The 19,137-nt window shown below is 38.9% G+C and overlaps 1 protein-coding gene and 1 long non-coding RNA gene across 2 annotated transcripts in view; one reads left to right on the top strand and one right to left on the bottom strand.

Annotated features, from left to right (window-relative positions):
* LOC143419029 (uncharacterized) overlaps nt 1–16,856 on the bottom strand; it is a 45,381-nt gene extending 28,525 nt beyond the window's left edge. Inside the window, exons 1-2 of the long non-coding RNA XR_013098994.1 lie at nt 16,534–16,856; nt 16,274–16,450 (exon numbers count right to left, since the gene is read on the bottom strand). This is a non-coding gene — a long non-coding RNA (uncharacterized LOC143419029). The remainder of the gene's footprint in view (nt 1–16,273; nt 16,451–16,533) is intronic.
* The window catches only part of lrrc4cb (leucine rich repeat containing 4C, genome duplicate b), a 46,340-nt gene that overhangs the window by 17,725 nt on the left and 9,478 nt on the right, over nt 1–19,137 (top strand). The gene's annotated exons all lie outside the window — the stretch shown is intronic.

Here is a 19,137-nt window from a genome sequence, read left to right as displayed (position 1 = left end):
TAAAACAAAACAAAAAATATGATCTATAAATAATAGTGCTGTCAGTGGTAATCTCGTTAAAATGACGTTAATGAGCTAACCATGCTAACGCGTTTTGACGCCATGCAGCCCCACGCATGGGGCAATCCGCGCTAACTCGCTTAATGCTGACAGCAATAAATAAACATTAAAAAATCTTCAGATTAATTGATAATTATATTTGAAAAGTATGGGGAATCGTGCACATCATGATGTTTTACCTGTTTTTCTGTGGTAACATATTTGTGTACCGTAAGACACAGCCAGCCGTTTCCATCCAAGCTTTGAAACTACACAATTCCCCAGTCTATTATTGCTATTAGTGGCTACTGATGATGTACAATATGACCTATTATCTGCATATATTAACTAACATTAATTATTTCACATGTTCAGAAAACGCATGTTTGCTAACATTTTCTGCATTCAGTAGGGTTCACAGCGACCAGCACAAACCTGTTTCCAAAAATATACAAATAGAAACCAGACAGCCTTTTAAAATCCCACGAAAGGTTCATAAAAGGAAAAAAAAAACAGGTTTGCAAATTTTGCACAGTATAATAAGTAATTTTCTGCTTTGAGCAGTCAAAGCAGTTTCTCTGTGCTCATATTAGCAGCTTTTTGTTAGCCACAGCCACTTTTTGTTAGTAGAACTTGGGATTGCCATCAAGCTCCGTATTAGGCTTTTTTCCCATTTAGCCAGTCTTAAAAATACATTTACAGCTAAACAAGAGCAATTGTATTGTTTGTTTTATCGACAGCATACTGGAAATGCTGTATCACATCGCTAAAAGGCTCTGACCATTAGATTTGTACAGATCCTGACTTTTTTGTGATTTCATCTTGACCTTCTCTATTATCATGTCATCAGATACACGACGAAGACATTCTGCGTGGCAGTCATATCCTCACTCCAGAACAATTTGTAAAGAGCAGAATTGAGCAGTTTGTAAAAGTGCGTTCACAAACACACACACACATGCACAGCACAAACAAACAAAGGTCTGCTGTGTCTCTGGTGCCTGTCAGGTCGAGTGGTGGTGGTGATGACACTAATGACAGCAGTGAAGGTTGGAGGCTGCTCAGGATTTAAGATGTGACACCTGTCATCACTGTAATGATGAAGTAGTACGGTCCATGATACAGATCTATGATGCCTCCATGTACAAACTGCTGTTATTGATGCTAAATTGTTTCTGAAACACTTTATGTGTCTATATGTGATGACTTTTTTTTGGGGGGGGGGGTTTCCTTCCATTTTATTTTGGCAGCAGCTTGGTGATAAATGATCATGGCTTTGTCCAAAAAAACAAAAGGGACTAGCCTTGTTTGTTCCTCAATGTCCTGTCTCATCCTCAAGTGCTTTTCATCTACGAAACTCAATGCGAGTCCTCCACTTTTGGATTCCACACAGTCATTTCCATGTTTAGCAACTCATGTATCTCCATCATTATCCTTTGTAACGTTGCCGCAGGTGCTCGGTCTTTCTGCCTGTTCCAAACTAGCAGCTGCTTCTGGTCTGAGGGAAGCATAAGCTTGTAATTTTTATAATTTGTGTTTTTTTTTTTTTTTTTACATGAACTGTGGCTCAATAGACACTTTTTCTTCCACCAATCTGATTTATTATTTCAGGTGACCGGTTTACCTGGGATATGATTAACTGTTGTCTGGTGTTTACTTGGATGGATAGACATGCACTACAGCGGAAAGGTGCGATGTGCGGAAAAGTGATGAATATGTTCTGATTCATTTTCATCTTCTTATCACTGTCTGGTCAACTCCCTAAAGATATCTATCGCCCCTTGAGTGCAGTCGTTGTCGCTCTCGTGTCACTTTTAATTTGATGAGAGTTTGTATTTAAAACTCAACAGAGGAGCAGTTTAGATAAGAAGCTACTACTTTTGAGTAAAGGGCAGAAGCATGCATCCCTGCAGCATGTACAACAAGGCAGCAAGGATGTACATTTGAGCCTAAACTGTCCCTATTCTGACTGAGGTTTTTCTTTTGGGGCACTTTTATTGTGTTTGGGCTTTTAACGTGATTAGAAACTAATTATTAGGACCTATAGCGAATCACTACTAAGTGCTTTTAACACCAAATGTTAATGTTTTCATGACCCGGATATATAGTGAATCACTAATGTATGCATAAGGTGTCAGTAGAAAACAGCACACACTGAAATTACTTTAAATTCTGTTATCTTTTAACAAGTGCTGGGGTTCAAAGAAATATTGCATTACACACATTACCTGTTTTTTACTTTTTTTTTTACTAACAAAAGTAATTTATTACACTAGTTATATTACTTTTGCATTACTTAGCATCTTCATTTCTGTGATTGCCAATTAACAGTCTAACAGTGCTTTTCATATGCCCACACATCTGCATAAATCCCTCTCCTCATAAGGAAAACATTCAAAAGATAGTTATTTTAGTAGCCTTCAAGTTCAAGTACTAACATAAAGCTGACAGCAAAGACAGTGGTAAACAGCCAATAGGGCACTTCACAGGAAAAAAAGTGGCTCTGCAGCAAGGGTGAGTATGGGCTGTCTTCTCTGCAGTAGTGACCTGTTGCACACCAGGACTAATCTGCTTGCTTTGTTGGCAGGTTGGGCAGCAGACCATATGAACTAAACAGATAACCAAACAGGGCATTCAGCTCAAGTTACTTTGCTATTCCCAAAAAATAAAATAAATAAAACACTTACGGTACACTTGTACACGCTATGCGAAATTAAAACCATGCACTCATAGTGCACTCCCCGATAAATCTAGGCAGAATTATAAAAGTGCATAAATATCTTCCTTAGATTACAGCGGCAAAGCAGGAAGCAAACAGAAGAGAGATTTTCTCTAAGTGCAGAAGTGGAATAACCACACACTACTGCAGTTGACTGTGAGTGCATGATATCCTCAATACGTTTTTGTTATGCAGTGTTCCAGCAGGGTCATTTTTAAAACTAGCTGCACAAGCTGATGAATGACCTCCTTTTAGTTTCAGAGAGACATGAGGGGTACTTCCCAAAGTCTGACCTGCACAGGCCCATCTGCTAAGTGTCCTCATCAGTCATGCTGGTTACCACAATGGCTGCAGAAGCGCTAAACTACTGTGTGCTGATTAATTAAATTGAGCATGTACTACAGTAACTTACAGGTGATATGGATGTTCAAGTTTTTTAATAGCAAATTGTATCAATTAGTGTAACTTACAGTTAAGGTATATCAGTTAGATGTCCGCTGAGGGGGCACAGTAATGCTGTTGGTTGGGCCCAGCTTGAGCATTACTGTCATGGTGCCATGGTGTCTCACTGCTAGCTTTGCAACAGAGTGTATAAAAGAAATTACAATGTTGCTTTTTACAGACCATATTTTCTAGGGGTGCAACGATACACAAAATTCACGGTTCGGTTCGGTTCGATACTTTGGTGTCACGGTTCGATATTTTTTCGATACAAAAAAATGTTCATGCATTTTTTATTTGTCATTTATTAAAATTATAAATATATATTTTAACTCAAAAGTACAGTTTTTAAATTTAACCCCAGCGAATGCGCACCTGCGGACCACTTATGTGCAGCCCTGGTTATTTAGCTCATCATATTGCAGCCACAGAAATTCTTTTGTCCATGAAACCATAAAGCTGCACTTTCTTTTTGCCTTATAGTCTGATTTGTCATAACTTCTCCGTTTTGTGGTAAGCTTTTCTTTGGCTGTCACTTCTTCACCCTGACCTGTCTTATTTGGCTCAGCAGAACTGAAATGCTTTTACACACGCACTCACATAAGCTCAGCGATTCTCTGCGCGATCAACCTCTCACATGTTTAAGCTTGCTGTGGGAGATTTCACTTGTCATGTTTGCATAGTAAGTTAACGATTAATAAGACGATGTCAGAGGAATTGGTGCACAAATTATCATCACTCACAGATCAGTGCTGTCGCTCTCTATACACAGTTCACACGATTGCAAAGTGAAAGCAAAAAAACAAGCGCAAATTCAAACGCGACTTCAATATGTCACATATTGACAGTGGCTCACCGATGCCAATGACATAATTACCCAGCTACATTTCCGAAAGAATGCAAAAGCATTGATATATATTTTTCCTACAATAGCCCGACGGGCAGGGCAGAGATAGATTTTGGTAGCCCGACTGAAAAAATCGCTAGCTCCGGGACGTCGGGCTAGCGATATTGCAAGCCCTGTATCTGATTGAGGAATCACTCATCTTTGGAAAAGAGAGTTTATTACAGAGAAATGTCTCTTTCCAAAATAAAAGCTATACTATCCGCTTCTTCTGGGCTATATTCTCAGCAGCATAAGGAGAATCATGTGCTAACAGCTGTCTAAATGACTCGGCTAAAGTTAGCATGCTTGCTTTTTTTTTGTCTGCTTCCACTTGTCTTTGCACTAGGATGATGTCGGCGTAAATGTGCAGTCATATTCGTTGTGTTCCCACTAGTGCTTTCAGGTTAATCTTGTTGAAATGACCTTAACGCCACAACACAGCAAATCTCCGTTAACGAGCTACCGCCGATAGCCCCGTGCATGGGGCTAGACGGCCAACATGTTAACGAGCTAACTGCGCTAACACACTAGTTCACACCAATGTAATTGAGCATTGCGTGGCACATCCAACATACTGTTTTACTTTAGTCCATGACTCGCTTACCTTCAGGGTCATACGTCACATGAAAACCAAAATAATTCCAAACGCCAGATCTGAATGAGGTTCAATTTGCCTGTTGCAAGGAGAGCTTAACTTCTGTCTCGCTAGCTTGCCCTGCGCTCTTCCTTCTGACTATGCTGTCTGTGTTGAGCGCTCAGTGGATCTGCGCTCGACAGTGCAGCCTAGGCGGAGTAGTCGAACACAGATTCACTGAGCGCTCAACACAGACAGCATCGTCAGAAGGAAAATTGATAAAATAAATTACAAATGTTGTATTGTTCGATACATATGCGTACCGAACCGAAAGCACTGTATCGAACGGTTCAATATCGATACGAATATCGTTGCACCCCTAATATTTTCATAGCACATAATTGTTGATTGTTTCTGGACTGAGCCTCACAGTTTGGTCTTCACCGACAGAATCTTGTCCCTTCATGCAATGAATTAGAATTAACGCCGTAACGCTGTCACTCCTCCGCAGTTGTAGATTGCTCGGTCAAGCAAATGATCTGCAAGTGGGCATAAACAGGCATGTGAGATCATTTGTTTCTATCCCGCATCATAGAGATAATTGAAGAACTTATCTAGTTCAAGTAGCAACATATTTGTGGTTGGAGCATTAAATGACTGCATTTCTAACAAATGTAACGTGATTACAGAAATGCATCACTTTGGAATGTAATACACGCAAAAGTTGCTGAGCAGTCAGAGATTGTTGATCACTTTCATTTAGAATGGATTTGTGGTAAGTTATTATCAATTTCTGTCATTATTACTGATTTACAAACACACAGTATGCATGGATATAGATACACAGACTTTAGCAATGGTATGGGGCTTGCGCATTAATATTCTGATAAGACTCTGCATTGATTGTCACAGTCGATCAGTCTGGTCTCATAATTGAGGAGTTTGAGGAATGCACACGCATACACTTGCACGAGCTACCCACAGCAAGGTTTTTAAATGTAGTCAACAGCTAATAATAAGAAAAAAGAAGCTCGAGGTCATGCCCGCTGATCTTAAACACCTGCCAGAGAGACAATTAGTCTTAAGCTTGGAATAAACAGGCACTTCACAGACCCACACGTACTGTAGAATTATTTTGACATCAACCTTTACCACTGCTGTCAGAACGAGGCCAAAACAAGCAACTTTGTTGTTCAAATATAGCTCAAACTTTTTTTTTCTTTTTCCACTCCCACGCAGACTGAGCTGGGGAATGATCAGCATGCCCTATTTCAGTCTGCTATTAATTGACATGACATTATTTTGATCTTGCAGCGCTTTCAACGTCCAAAAAACACAAAAAAAGAAAAAAAGAAAAGTTGTTTTTTAATGGAGTTTTTAATGTGTTTTCTATCGAGTCTTGAGAAATGTTGAATTTATAACTCAAACGCAGTAAATAATCGTCTGTTCATATATAAACATTTTTTTTCTGGGTATCTTATGCAACACATTTACATATTTCTATTTTGGATGCATTCTCACCTCAGACAGATGTCACCCTGTGTCCTTAAATGCACCAAGAGAGTCCTGACACCTAGTCGCAGCCTGCACCTAAGCATGATTTATAAAAGCCTGAAGCCACCAGTACTAAAAAACAGTGCTTTTAAATATTGTACATAGAAAACCAGTCTATCATGGTTCTTTCCATTTTGGAGCGGGCTCTGATTTTAATTACTATACATGGTGAATTAGCTAATGAATAATGAATGGATTCCTCACACTAAGTGCTCTGACTGCTAATGCACTTGCGGTTCGCTCACTCTACAACCCCCTCACACACGGCCAATGTTGCTTTCTGATTCTGTCTCTCTCTTTTTTCTTTCCTTTTTTTTTTCTACCCCCTTCTCCCAAGTCTGATTCACACACACACAATTTCTTCCCATCTCTGCTTTTCTCACTCTCACTGAGATTTGATTAGATTTTCTTCTGTAAGGAATTATTTAGTGATGAGAGTAGAGAATGAGAAGGAGACAGAGAAATGCTTCAGGATAGAGGGTGGCAGATAGTGGTTCTCAGGGGAGTGTGGGAGAAGGAGAAAGGTGCTTCGAGGAAAGAGAGTGAAAAAACACTAGGATTAAGGTGCACTGGAGCTGCAGATATGCAGACAGAGACCAAGAAAGACAATGTCCTCCATGTGCTCTTTTGGTAAGAAGAAAAAAACACAAATATGTGTCTTAAATAGTAGGAAAATGGATGTAACACTGAGTCATACAAGTAGAGGATTACTGTGTGCTATTTTTACACTGATGGTGATAATACATAAACTGCATTTTTGTGTGTTTTCCACATGTCTGCATGAGCTTCTTCCATGTGCTTCAGTTTCCGCATGCAGTCCAAAGGCGTTAGGTCATGTTAGGTGACCTAGAGACTCTAAAGTGCCTGTAGGTGCGAATGTGTTTCTCTGTCTATATGTGTTAGCACTGTGATAGACTGGCAGCCTGTCCATCATGGTTCTCACCCATGCATGATGGGACTCACTTCAACTCCCTTAGGCACTTAATGCAACAAGTGTACAGAAAATGGCGTCATCTGTTTCATGGTTTTGCCCCCCCCCCCGCATAACAAAATATTCCCTAGAACGTTTGGTTATAAAAAGTTTCTGACGCTGTTTCAAAAGACTGGGCACAATGGAAACACACAAAAAGGCAAAAAAGAGTCAATAGTTTTAGTAACACATGGTCTTGTCGTTACAGCTTCATCTAGTGCCTGTTGTTGTAATAGGTTACGGTGTTGCTGACTGATATCAGAATTAATTCTCTGAGTTTTGATTTTCCATCTCGAAGATAGTTTTGAATCACAGCTGGCATCTGTTTTAGACACACACACAAAATCAAACAATAACACTGACCTACCAAGTACAACAAAAACAAGTAATGAATTTTAGCAGCTATGTGGACATAAAAGCTAAAAGGAAAAACATTATATGCAGGAAACCAAAAGCAACAGCAGATAACCAGAAACACAACCACACAGAATGCTTAAGTAGCTCCAAATCTGCTAAATAAATAAGCTATTGTTGGTTTTCAAGCAAATTTATCATTACCATTTATCAAAAAAGAGTGGGAGTTTATGGTTAGATTATTATTGATCTCCTGTATCGATCTATCATAAAAGTGGCACCATCTAAACACAATGCATGTTCAAGCATTTGGAGATGTACTGATTCCTCATAGACCAACGTATTACTTGTTCTCAGGAAATCTGGTGATAATTAGGATTCAATTATTTAGTTTTGTAATTATGCCAATCCAGTGACAAATCATTTTAGAGCTTTAGAGATTATTAAGGTGGTCAACCTGCAGCTGTCATGTTCTTGTCAGCTAGCAGCAAATGCATTTCTAAAGTCAGTGGGGAATTTGCTGTGTCTCCAGCATAATATTATACTGTATAGGCCAACTGTAAGCCTACAGCTGACTGACATAAACTGCAGTCATAAAATTCATCCATATATTTTTCTAGCATCATGAATAATTAAGAGGGCAAAGTACACATTTGTTAACAAATGCAAAGACAAATAGTGTGTCAAGTGGCTACATGGCTGATTCAAACAATCTCACATCAAAGGGTTGAATAACAAGCTACTCAGATGAGCAATAATCAGCATCACAGTGGCTGGACAGCTTTGCCTCGGGGTGACCAGGATTTAATATAAATAATATCAAACACGTAAAGATGACCCAAGGCCATTTCAACTTTGGAAATGCGCATGGCCCATCACTGGTTAATGCGTGTCGGTTAACAACTGTTGCACTTTACAGGTTAACTTAATGTCCAAGATAGAGTGCCATAATTTCATATGCTTCTTAACTCAACGTAAATGTTATTGTTATCACTATAGTGACATAAGGCCAAGCATTAGGTATATTAAATATGTTATAACACAAAAAGCCATGAAAAGAAAGCAATACAATCAGTAGGAAAAGTTTTGTCTCCCCATTAAATGTCTCCTGTGTCAGTTTGTGTATTACATTCATAACTTTGTTCATTTTCATCTGTAGATACATTTTTTTTCTTTAAAGATAAGATTGGAATAAAACTGAATAGAATTTCAAATGAGCAGATATCACATTTGTTTGTGATTGTGGCGCTGTGTCGGCACCAAAGATGCAAAAGAGGAAACAGATAGCGAGGACAAACAAGGACAAACTCATTCGGAAACATGTTTTTGAGGAGATACTAATTTCTGACACAGCACCAATTTGTAACAGCTTATTAGCATACCAGCTGAAACTTCTCACCACGAACAAATAATGAAAGAAAAACATGATGGACTGCCATCTGCATCCTGTCAACACCGGCTACACGCAATCAATCAGCCATCAGAAAGTGCTAACACAGTCCTTTACCTAACACAACCACAACTAGTCTGTTCAGCAAAAGGCTGGATATATGAAATAAGTTAACATGTCCTCAACCACCTTAAAAAAGGAGGCAGCAATCTTTAGAATCCAGCAATCCTAATCCAACATGGTAAATCCCAAGTGACCATATAATATATGGCTCATGAGTATTTGTCATCCTATTGGTACATCTGGGCCTTTGTGCAACACTTTGTGCACAGTGTAGATCCACTTTTTACAGAATAGTTGACTGCCACTTGAATAACAGCATTTTCCCCGCTTTGATTTCTGCCTGACTGTAAGACGGTCTCCCACCAAGCGCAATGCATTCACTGCTGAATTATCAAAGCAGATTAACATAGAGGGAAGAAAAGAGAAGGCAGAAGAGGGGAGGAAAAAAAATCTAAATCATTCCACTGAGAAAATGTCTGCTCTTCAGCTTTCATTTATTGAGTCCAAATATATTGGATGGCGGTTATTTTTAAACAGACCTTAATCCTCTGCTCACCCTTCACTGTGAGGTAGATAATTATAGTAATCTGGTCGAAGGGAATTTAATTTCCAAGCTGAAGATCGTTGCAGTGGGATGGACTAGCTGCTTTATGAAAGGAATTTAGTGTTCTATAATATCAACAGCTACACATATGCAAAACGCAGCATTGTTCAGGGTCTATTTTTGCAATTATGATATATTAATTAGCACTAATGGTGGCAGGTACCCATATGTGACCACAAGGCACATGGCAGGTATATACTTTGAGAGAAATCACTGAAAATTACCCATTGTTCTTTCTGTTCTGTATAGAGGACTAGATTGCCTTTAAACTAAGACAACCGCATAGCGCTCTCCTAATATTCACTTTAAAGGAAAATCAAACCTCCACTAAGCTTCTCTCATGTTGAAAATTTCTTTGAAGATATTCCAAGTAGAAGAGATTTGAGATGGCCCTTCCACTGTAACCACACAGGGAAGTGCTTGTATTGCACATGTACTTGTCCTGCCCTTGAGCAAGTCAGTGATTCCCCACAGACTTGCTGCCAGCTCCAGGGGCGTTTTCTGTGAAGATGACCCTACACTCCGACCTCCCTGGGGGGAGCAAAGTGAAAAGAGAGCTTCACTGCAGGGATCAATAGAAGTATCACGCTGTTGTCACTTTATTCAAGTCAGTTAAGCAATTTAAGAAAGAAGGGCTTAGCTTGCGCTTAATCCTTGACCAAGATATGCACACATAATTTTTTCTGTAACTAGTACGGGATTTAGTGCAAAAACAGTAAACATGTGATTTACATTTTCCATGTTCTCTTCTCACAAAGTTGTGGTATTTTGTTTCATGCCTGCATTCTTCTCTTTGCTGAAATATTTAATTGTGTAATGTTGTATAAACAGCCGACTTACAGCCTCGCAGGTGCACATTGCATGCATCTATCATGGAAGCATGTAGATAATTGGATGCGTGTCCACTTTAGAATATTCAGATGATGAAGCCCATTAAATATACAGTACATATGTTTCCTTGTAGCTTTCATCTTGGACATTTTCTAAGAGTCCAAACATGATAATGAGTGCCTGAGTCTGCCCCCAGAGTGCATGCAGATCTGAGCCCAACCAAAGTCTCATACGGAAGTAATTCACCACTCTTGAATCAAAGCCGTTAAATCCTCTTTAAATTTTTTAACAAAGTTCTGTTCAAAATTATATATTAATGCTAGTCAGGAGTTGTGTGTCAGCTAAGGCACGTCAAGAGGAGCAATTTATTTCTGTTTGTTTCTATGATTTCTTTATTCTTCTCTCTGAATGAAAGCTTACTGTGTGACGGTTTGTTGAGTGAACATGAAAACACTGCAGCCATAAAGATGCAAATGTAGTTTAAAATTTGATCCATAGCTGATGCATGTTATTGTATTTAAATGCAATCTAGGTATAATAACAGACATTAAAAACCAGAGAGAGAGAGAGAACCACTATTAGAGAACTTCTTCAAAAATCAGAGTGCTTTCTTTTTAAAACCACCAAAACATTAAACCTCATCCAGTTGTTTAGCAGGCATATCGCTATTGTAGTGAACATGTGTCAAAATTCCAAAAGAGGTTGACATTTGAAAATCTTTCATATAATCTCCCATACTGTATGCAAACCCTTATTTTATTTGCAATAGAACACAGAAAATGTATCAAATTTAAACTGAGAAAAATCACCATTTTCAGAGAAATATTTGCTCATTTTGATTTTGATGGCACAAATACAAGACCAGTTTCTGGACTGGGGAGAGGAACATTGTCCCTTTCTTGTCTGATATTCTGACTCCTCAGCAGTCCTGGGTCTTCTTTGTTACATTTTTTGTTTTATGATGAGCCAAATGTTTTCAGTAGGCAAAAGGTAGGCACTGCAAGAAGGGCCGTTCAACACCCAGGCTCTTCAGTTTTGAAGCCCTGTTGTTGTAATAGCTGCAGTATTTAATGTACAATTCCATTTCCAGAAAAATATGTTTATGTGAAATCTGTGAATACCTTTCAGCATTGATGGTGCCTTTCCAAATGTGCCAGGTGCCAAGCTAATAGAGACAAATGCACCCATATACCATCAGAGATGTGGGCTTTTGAACTGAGCACTGATAACAAGCCGGATGGTCCCTCTTTAGCTCAGAAAGCAGTGCCCATGTTTTGTTCACAAACATTGATTTCTGTAAGTGTTCCTGAGCCCATGTAGTGATTTTCATGACAGAATCATGACTGTTTTAATGCAGTTCTGCCTGAGGGCTCAAAGATCACGGACATCCAATATCGATTTTCAGCCTTGTCTCTTACACATAAAGATTTGTTCAGATTCTCTGAATATTTTGATATTATGTACTGTAGCTAATTCTTCACAACTTTATGGAATATTATTAAGAATGTGTTCACAATTTGTAGATGCAGTTTTCTGTCCACCTTTACTTCTGAGAAATTACCTATCAAATATGCTCTTTTTATACCCAGTCATGTTACTGACTTGTTGCCAACTAACCTGATTAGCTGCAAAATGTAAAATTCCTCCAGCTGTCTTTCTAGTACCTTACATGTCCTTACATGTCCAGCCTTTTCTTGCCCCGTATGAACTTTTTTGAGATGTTGCACTGTCATCAAATTCAAAATGAGCTAAAATATTTTATAAAATAAGTTGTATTGTGAATAAAGCATTTTTTAATACTGAAATACTGAATAGTTTTACAAGATATGTCTGTTATTTTGGGGGTGTCGGATCATGGTATTATTCCTAAACCTAAATGAAGCCATGATTTCATGAAGCTGTACGTAGTTAAAAATCTAAAATCTAACCTGCAGGGTTATATTTTGAGGGAGAATCCGTAAATGTTTTAAGCATTTTTAAACAGATCTTATGATTTGATACATTCAGTTCAGTTCAGCTGGACAACTAAGACTTGAAACTTATAAATTGCAGAAAAGGAATACAATTAAAGTTTGGAAAGTAGTGAGTAATTATCCACATCCAGAGCTGGTGGTGGATGCTGGGGTGGCGCAGGGATTGAAATCCAAGGCAGTCACCCCACTTGAGTGTCACTGATGTGTCAAAGGGACAGACAGGGAATATTCATCATCTATACACCGCTGTTTTGGAGGGGAATATTTGGTATATAACACATGGCGAGTGAGACGTGTTAGGTGTGTGTGCTAGGCATGCTTTGCTCCATTTGTGGCTTTTGACCCATTCATTTCAAAAGAAGGTTGGTTTTGTCGGCTCAGAATAACTGCCCAGAGGCTTTCCCAAGATCGATGGCAAGACTTGCTTATAGAATGGCTTGGATAATAATCTCTAGTAGGGAGTAAAAAAAGAGGCATATATTCAGTGGCATCTTTTCAGTCCTGCTACTGCTGTTTTGACATAGTGGTTTTAGGCGTTTGTGGGTCTGTGAGCAGTTACTTTTTTGTAATATTGATGTTTTATTCCATCAATTAAAACAAAAATAACTATATCAAATCTGGGCGTCTTTTTTAAGAGTGGTCTTTCTATGAAAATATCTTTAAATCTAACAGAATAGCTGTGATTCTACACAAAGCCATAGATTTTAAAGACTATTCTACAATTATACACTATTAAAGTAAACTAAATAGTAATTGTGTGCCCACATATATTCTAACTAGCATTTTCTGCTAAAAAAAAAAAGAACAAAAAAACGTGAGACCAATAATAAGACCAATCTCAATACCAACTGTGCCTCAGGATAGGGACCTGTGACCACATAATGGTCTCGGCTTTTCGCTTATTAGAGATGTGTGAATGACTCCTCACATACCCACAGACAAAGGCCAGAATCCATGGAAGGGATTTCGAATGAAAGACAGTAGCACACTGATGGGAAGCAATCTTAAACAAAAGAACAAAAGACTGGCCCACGTATAGTGTCATCTGTTGTCGCTATCCTTTTGCCCCAGTGTGAACACAAAAGCTCCCGAGAGAACTGCCTGCAACTTCTGCTATTCAGTCAATTTGCAAACTAGAATGGCCGGAATTCATTGGCAAAGAGCTGTGACTGAACAGAAGACACTTCAGTGAACTAATCCCTTCAAGCACTCTGCATTTTGGAGGGAGTGGCAACCTGCCAAGACTGGCCAATGAAGCTACATCGCTATTGTGTCATTTTTAATGCAACACTGTTGTCTTTCTCAATACTAACAATGAATGGCAGCATTTTAGAGGCATTAGAATACCACTATATTAGTGATTTCCCACTGTGAGGTAGAAATCTCAAGGATTCTGGTAAATTGCAAACTTTATCCATGTCTGTAAATATTCGCACTTTACAGCGTTACATAATTAAAACACAGTTTCCTGGCCCTCTGCCTTGAGCCTACAAACCTAAAAGAAATTGCGTTCACTTAAAACATTTGGAAATGCATACAGTGTAACAAGAGCATCACTGTAATGTGAAACCTTTTTAATGGTTCCTCTTTTAAATGAAGAAACAAAATCATTCTGTATTCTTTTGCTGGTAGCACAACTTCTCTCCTTACTACATCACTGCTCACACAAAGAAATCTTATGTCATACAGTACTAATAAAGGAATATATGAGGTTTGTGCAGATCCTTATTCAGTCACCAATGCTGGCTGTGTGTAGTCAGCCAACCTAGCACAGACTGCTACCTTCCTTTATGCACAGCATGTGGAGAGAATCTGCTTCTTCACAGTTTTCTGGTTACCAAATCTATTTTTTTCCAGTGAGAATGTTAATCCATATGTGTGCAACCAAGTATCAAGACTGACACCACTGCTTGAGTCATACTAACATACTGCACTGTGCCATGTTTTCATTTAGTTTAATCATCCCCGACTCTGCCCCGATGCCCTTCCACCTACAGTTGGCCAGTCCTGCAGATCTCTCTTTAGAAGCGCAGTCATGGGAGCAGATTGGTGGGTTAGACAAGTGACACGAATACTAAGAGCGCCCTCATATTCAGTCAGTCTGCCACCTAGGGCATCCTGTCTTAATCCCTTTGCAGAGACCAGACAGAGCCTTGGCAGAGTGCATTTGAACATGGAGGTCCCTGCAGATTATTTAGCTCATGTAATTATTATAATGGAGGCAGCATAAGGTAATACGTGAATAGGGATTGAATTATCACTTGAAAGGTGTTTCTTTACCCTCTTGCTTGGCACATGTTAGCAATCTTCCTCTACTTACCTGAAACTGTCCCTTTCTGCAGAAGGGACAGGGACAGAGCCGTGACCCAACCAAGGTTCATGTTTTTGAACTGATTGTGGCTCAAGAGTTGGCAGTTCGTCTTGTAATCGGAAGGTTGCCAGTTCGAGCCCTGCCTCCGACAGTCTCGGTCGTTGTGTCCTTGGGCAAGACACTTCACCCGTTGCCTACTGGTGGTGGTCAGAGGGCCCGGTGGCGCCAGTGTCCGGCAGCCTCTCCTCTGTCAGTGCGCCCCAGGGCAGCTGTGGCTACAATGTAGCTTGCCATCACCAGTGTGTGAATGGGTGGATGACTGAATGTAGTGTAAAGTGCTTTGGGGTCCATAGGGACTAAGTAAAGCGCTATACAAACACAGGCCATTTACCATTTTGTTACTTTGTATACATTTATTTAGTTGAGTTAGTATAGTTAGTTATGTGAGCCCACTGAATAACATTTATTGACATAATGGAGTCCTATCATCATCATATGGACCGATGTCAATTAAAAATACCACTGTGGCTTATACTTGTTTTCAGTTCTAAAACCCTGTCATACCTCCTGTAGTCGATGTGAAAGGCACATACAAAACTCTATATAACAGGACACTGTTTAACAACCACAACAGGCATTGTGGTTACATGAATAACTGCTGCAGTTAACAACAGTCACAGAAGCAATCTTTCTTAAGGCCTTTAGACACTGGACGCGGACTGTTCTTAATGCAGTCATTCACTCTGACTGATTTCACTGGACCAATTTGGGCCATTTATTTTTTTCGGCCCAAGCTGGATTTGTCAGTTCCAAATAAACTCATATAACCAATCATACCACTGCATTTGGCAACAAGTGCGCGCTTAGCTCAAAACACGCACCATTACTGAAGACACAAATACCTCAGACACACAGCTAGATATTGCTCCGGGTCATTTGGGTCTCTGAAATAATTTCTCTACCTCTTTAGATGCGGTCCCAACTCTGCCATCAAGTTCAAACTGCCCCACTGACATCCTGAAATATGTGTGTCTGTGATCCTGGATCAGACCGTGAAATTCTTCCTGCTGCTTTTGAGAACTGGATGAATGCAGAATTTCTATTTCTTCTGTTTCTTGTTTAGAAACATGTATTATTAACATATGCTTAGAATAATGTTTATGATTAGGGATGGGTATTGATAAGATTTTAACGATTCCGATTCCATTTTCGATTCTGTTTAACGATTCGATTCCTTATCGATTCTCTTATCGATTATTTTTTTTAAAAAGGAGAACACTAAAGTCGATTAGCTTAGAACTGTGTTTTATATCTTCTCTTTGAACAAGATAGAAATTTAGGAGTAACATGGCCTTACAAACCCAACAGTGAGATCTTAAGAGATTCACAGCCTACGGCTCTTCAATGGGGTGTCACAGGGTCCCCAGGAAAAAAAATGTATATGTAAAATAATAAAATAAATATTCTCCTGTAGCAATAACAAAGTTTAACATAAATTATTCTGTAGCAATTACACAAGAATATCCAGTAATGTCCCTGCCTACAATTAAACACATTCACTTACCAAAGTGAAATCGGGGGCATCTGCTGCGGCAAATGGGTGCAAGCCTTTGACCACAAACTTAGACACTGCTGGGTGACATTCGTCTATCCTGGCCTGAAAGGAGACGCTACCGGTAGACTGCAGCGAGAACTGCCAGCATCTGAGCCAGCCAGACTCTGTCTCTCTCATCATGGTTATCTAAATGCAACGCACAGTAATAGCAGGTTTTGTAATAAGGTAAATCGCGCTAACATAATATGCAATGCTAATTGATTAGTTACCTGCAGTATTAACGGGAGAGGACGTGGAAACGCTACCGCTGCTGCTGGGTTGAGCTTCGCTAGTCCGGAGCGGATCAAAAACACGACATTCGTTGAAAGCAATCGCGTGTTTTTTGAGCAAATGCTTTTGCATATTCGTAGTGTTTCCTCCCTTTGATGAAATCTCTACTTTGCAAGTATTGCACGTTGCCCTGTTGTCATCCTTTCTCATAAAGTGTAACCAAACTTTTGAGCGTTTGTGCCGCTCAGGCGCCGTGTTTCCTACTGGGTAAAAGACGCTACTCAACGTGATGACGTCATTCAGGGCGACTGGAATCGATAAGGGAATCGTTTTTAAAAGTGGCAAATGATTCCAAGGAATTGAAACAGTGGGAACCGGTTCTCAACAAGAACCGGTTTTCGATACCCATCCCTATTTATGATTATTGCTGTGAATGAGCTAATGAGCTGCAAGACTTTTAATTTTTTATCTTAAATCTTTGTGTAACTTTGATACACAGAGGATTTACATTTCAAAACTCCTCTTATACAACACGTAACAAATTTATTAGACCACCACCCAGTTTTAAGTTTATACCGCATATATATACATATATATATAATTATTATTATTAAGATGCTTAATTACAGTTATTTACTTGCATTCCTGAACAGAAAAATTTGTTTTAATGGTTGCATGTTATACTTGATTAATTTCTGAGTACTCAGAGGAGCCCAGTGTACCATCTCAAAATTGAGTATAGAACTGTGTGACTGAGTTCAGGGAGTTTAGTCATTTTTAATTTTAAAAACATTTTTGACAGATTTTAATGTTTGTGTTTTCTTGTTTTTATAACAGGTAAATTTGACACGCGATACAAAATCTCATCATATCAGTTATTTTACGGCACTTTCAGAACTGCAGTTGCAAAGTGAATTATGCTAATGCAAACAAATTGTGGACAGACCAGAACTCATACACCAATCATCAGTCTATAGGAAAAAAAGGGCTGGTTTCCTGATAACTGTTATCACATTCCTCACAAGAAACAACAGATTAATTAGAATTTTCTTTTGTTCTGTTTTCAGAAATAATATCACCACACATTGCCTGATGGCAAAGGAAAGTGTCCCTATATGTTTCTGTCCCCACAGTGATTGTCTGTCTAACTATAATTCCAGATGGCAGTTTGATTGGTTTCAATTCTGCCTTTCTTTTAATTTAATCTCTTCTATCACAGACTGGAGAAAATGAGCCTGGTCATAAAAATACGTGATGATTTTCAATAATATGATGCCATCTGGGAGCACCGCTCCCCCTGAAGGGATGGCAGAGGTTAAGCTTTGGGTCAGAGGGTCAACTGTACCACCTTTGCTCTCGTGAGACTGAGATTGTTGTCCGTTTCCATTTTGTGCACGGAGCAATCAAAGCTTGCTTAGATGGTTATAGATTAGATTTTACCTACATTCACCAAAACACTGGTGACATTTATGCAAGGGTAGAATAGAATAGAATAGAATAGAATAGAATAAAAAAAGCCCTTTATTGTTACTGTACATGTACAACAACATTGTGGATTATTATAATTGTGGTTATTATTGTTGACTAAAACAGGTTGTGAAAAATATGTATAAAAAAGTATAAAAATTAACACAAATAAAGACTTAAACTAAATCTTAACACTTTCAGATAATGAACCAAAAAAACCAAAGAGAAATAAAACTAATGATAAAATGCAGTCGTACTACAACTTTGTATCTGCGTTAATGAATTACTATATTTGTAGTGCCCTCGTGACCTTGAACGTCAGTAGATGGATAGGTTAATAGATTCCTCGGGTTTTGTGTGTTAAGTCAATGTGTTTGCAAGCTTGTTTTGATTTTTCTTCTCCATAGAGGCCAAAACCAATCAATCAATGCTGCTTTAGGATGAAAAAGGGGTCAGTGTGAACACATTTAACTTTAATAAGTCTAGAGTGCTCCTGCAGTCATCATAACATCCTTTACCCTATGGCTACATAGAGTCATTCCATCTAACGCCCTGTGCTCGTATCTCCACATAAGACTAGGAAGAAAATCAAAGCTTAACCTTCTACTACTACTTTTTTTCATGTCTAAAGCAAATCTGCAACTAAATGTGCTTCTAACACAATGTGAATGATGTGAATCCCATGCAATCAGAAACACATTACCTCAAACCTACTTTAAAATGTTATTTTGTGGCTTCATATCGTCATGGAGTGCAGTTTTTTTTTCCGGGATGTTTCTTCCATCACCTGCCCGTTCCACCAAATATATTTACATTTTGCTTAACTCAGATGTGTGTCTGCCCTGTTCTGTTCTGGCCATTTTACTCATGATCTTGAAGGTAATCCAGAATAAAGGGTGTAAAGAAATAATCAACATCAAAATGTGCTCTTTCTGTTTTCATGACTCTGACTTCACTGTATTGGGAGGAGTGGATTGGAAGTCAGAGCAAAGAGCTGCTTGGTCAACAACTGACCCAGCCAGGGTGGTGGGTGACAGATGTGGTGCTAAGCAATACATGCAACATCTTCAGCAAGGCCATATCCTAGATACAAGGTTTAAAAATCGCTACATCAAGCAAGCTAGAAATTATACCAA

The sequence above is a fragment of the Maylandia zebra genome, linkage group LG1, assembly GCF_041146795.1.
Source record: "Maylandia zebra isolate NMK-2024a linkage group LG1, Mzebra_GT3a, whole genome shotgun sequence".
NCBI lineage: Eukaryota > Metazoa > Chordata > Actinopteri > Cichliformes > Cichlidae > Maylandia > Maylandia zebra.
This window is presented reverse-complemented; position numbering and strand designations above follow the sequence as displayed.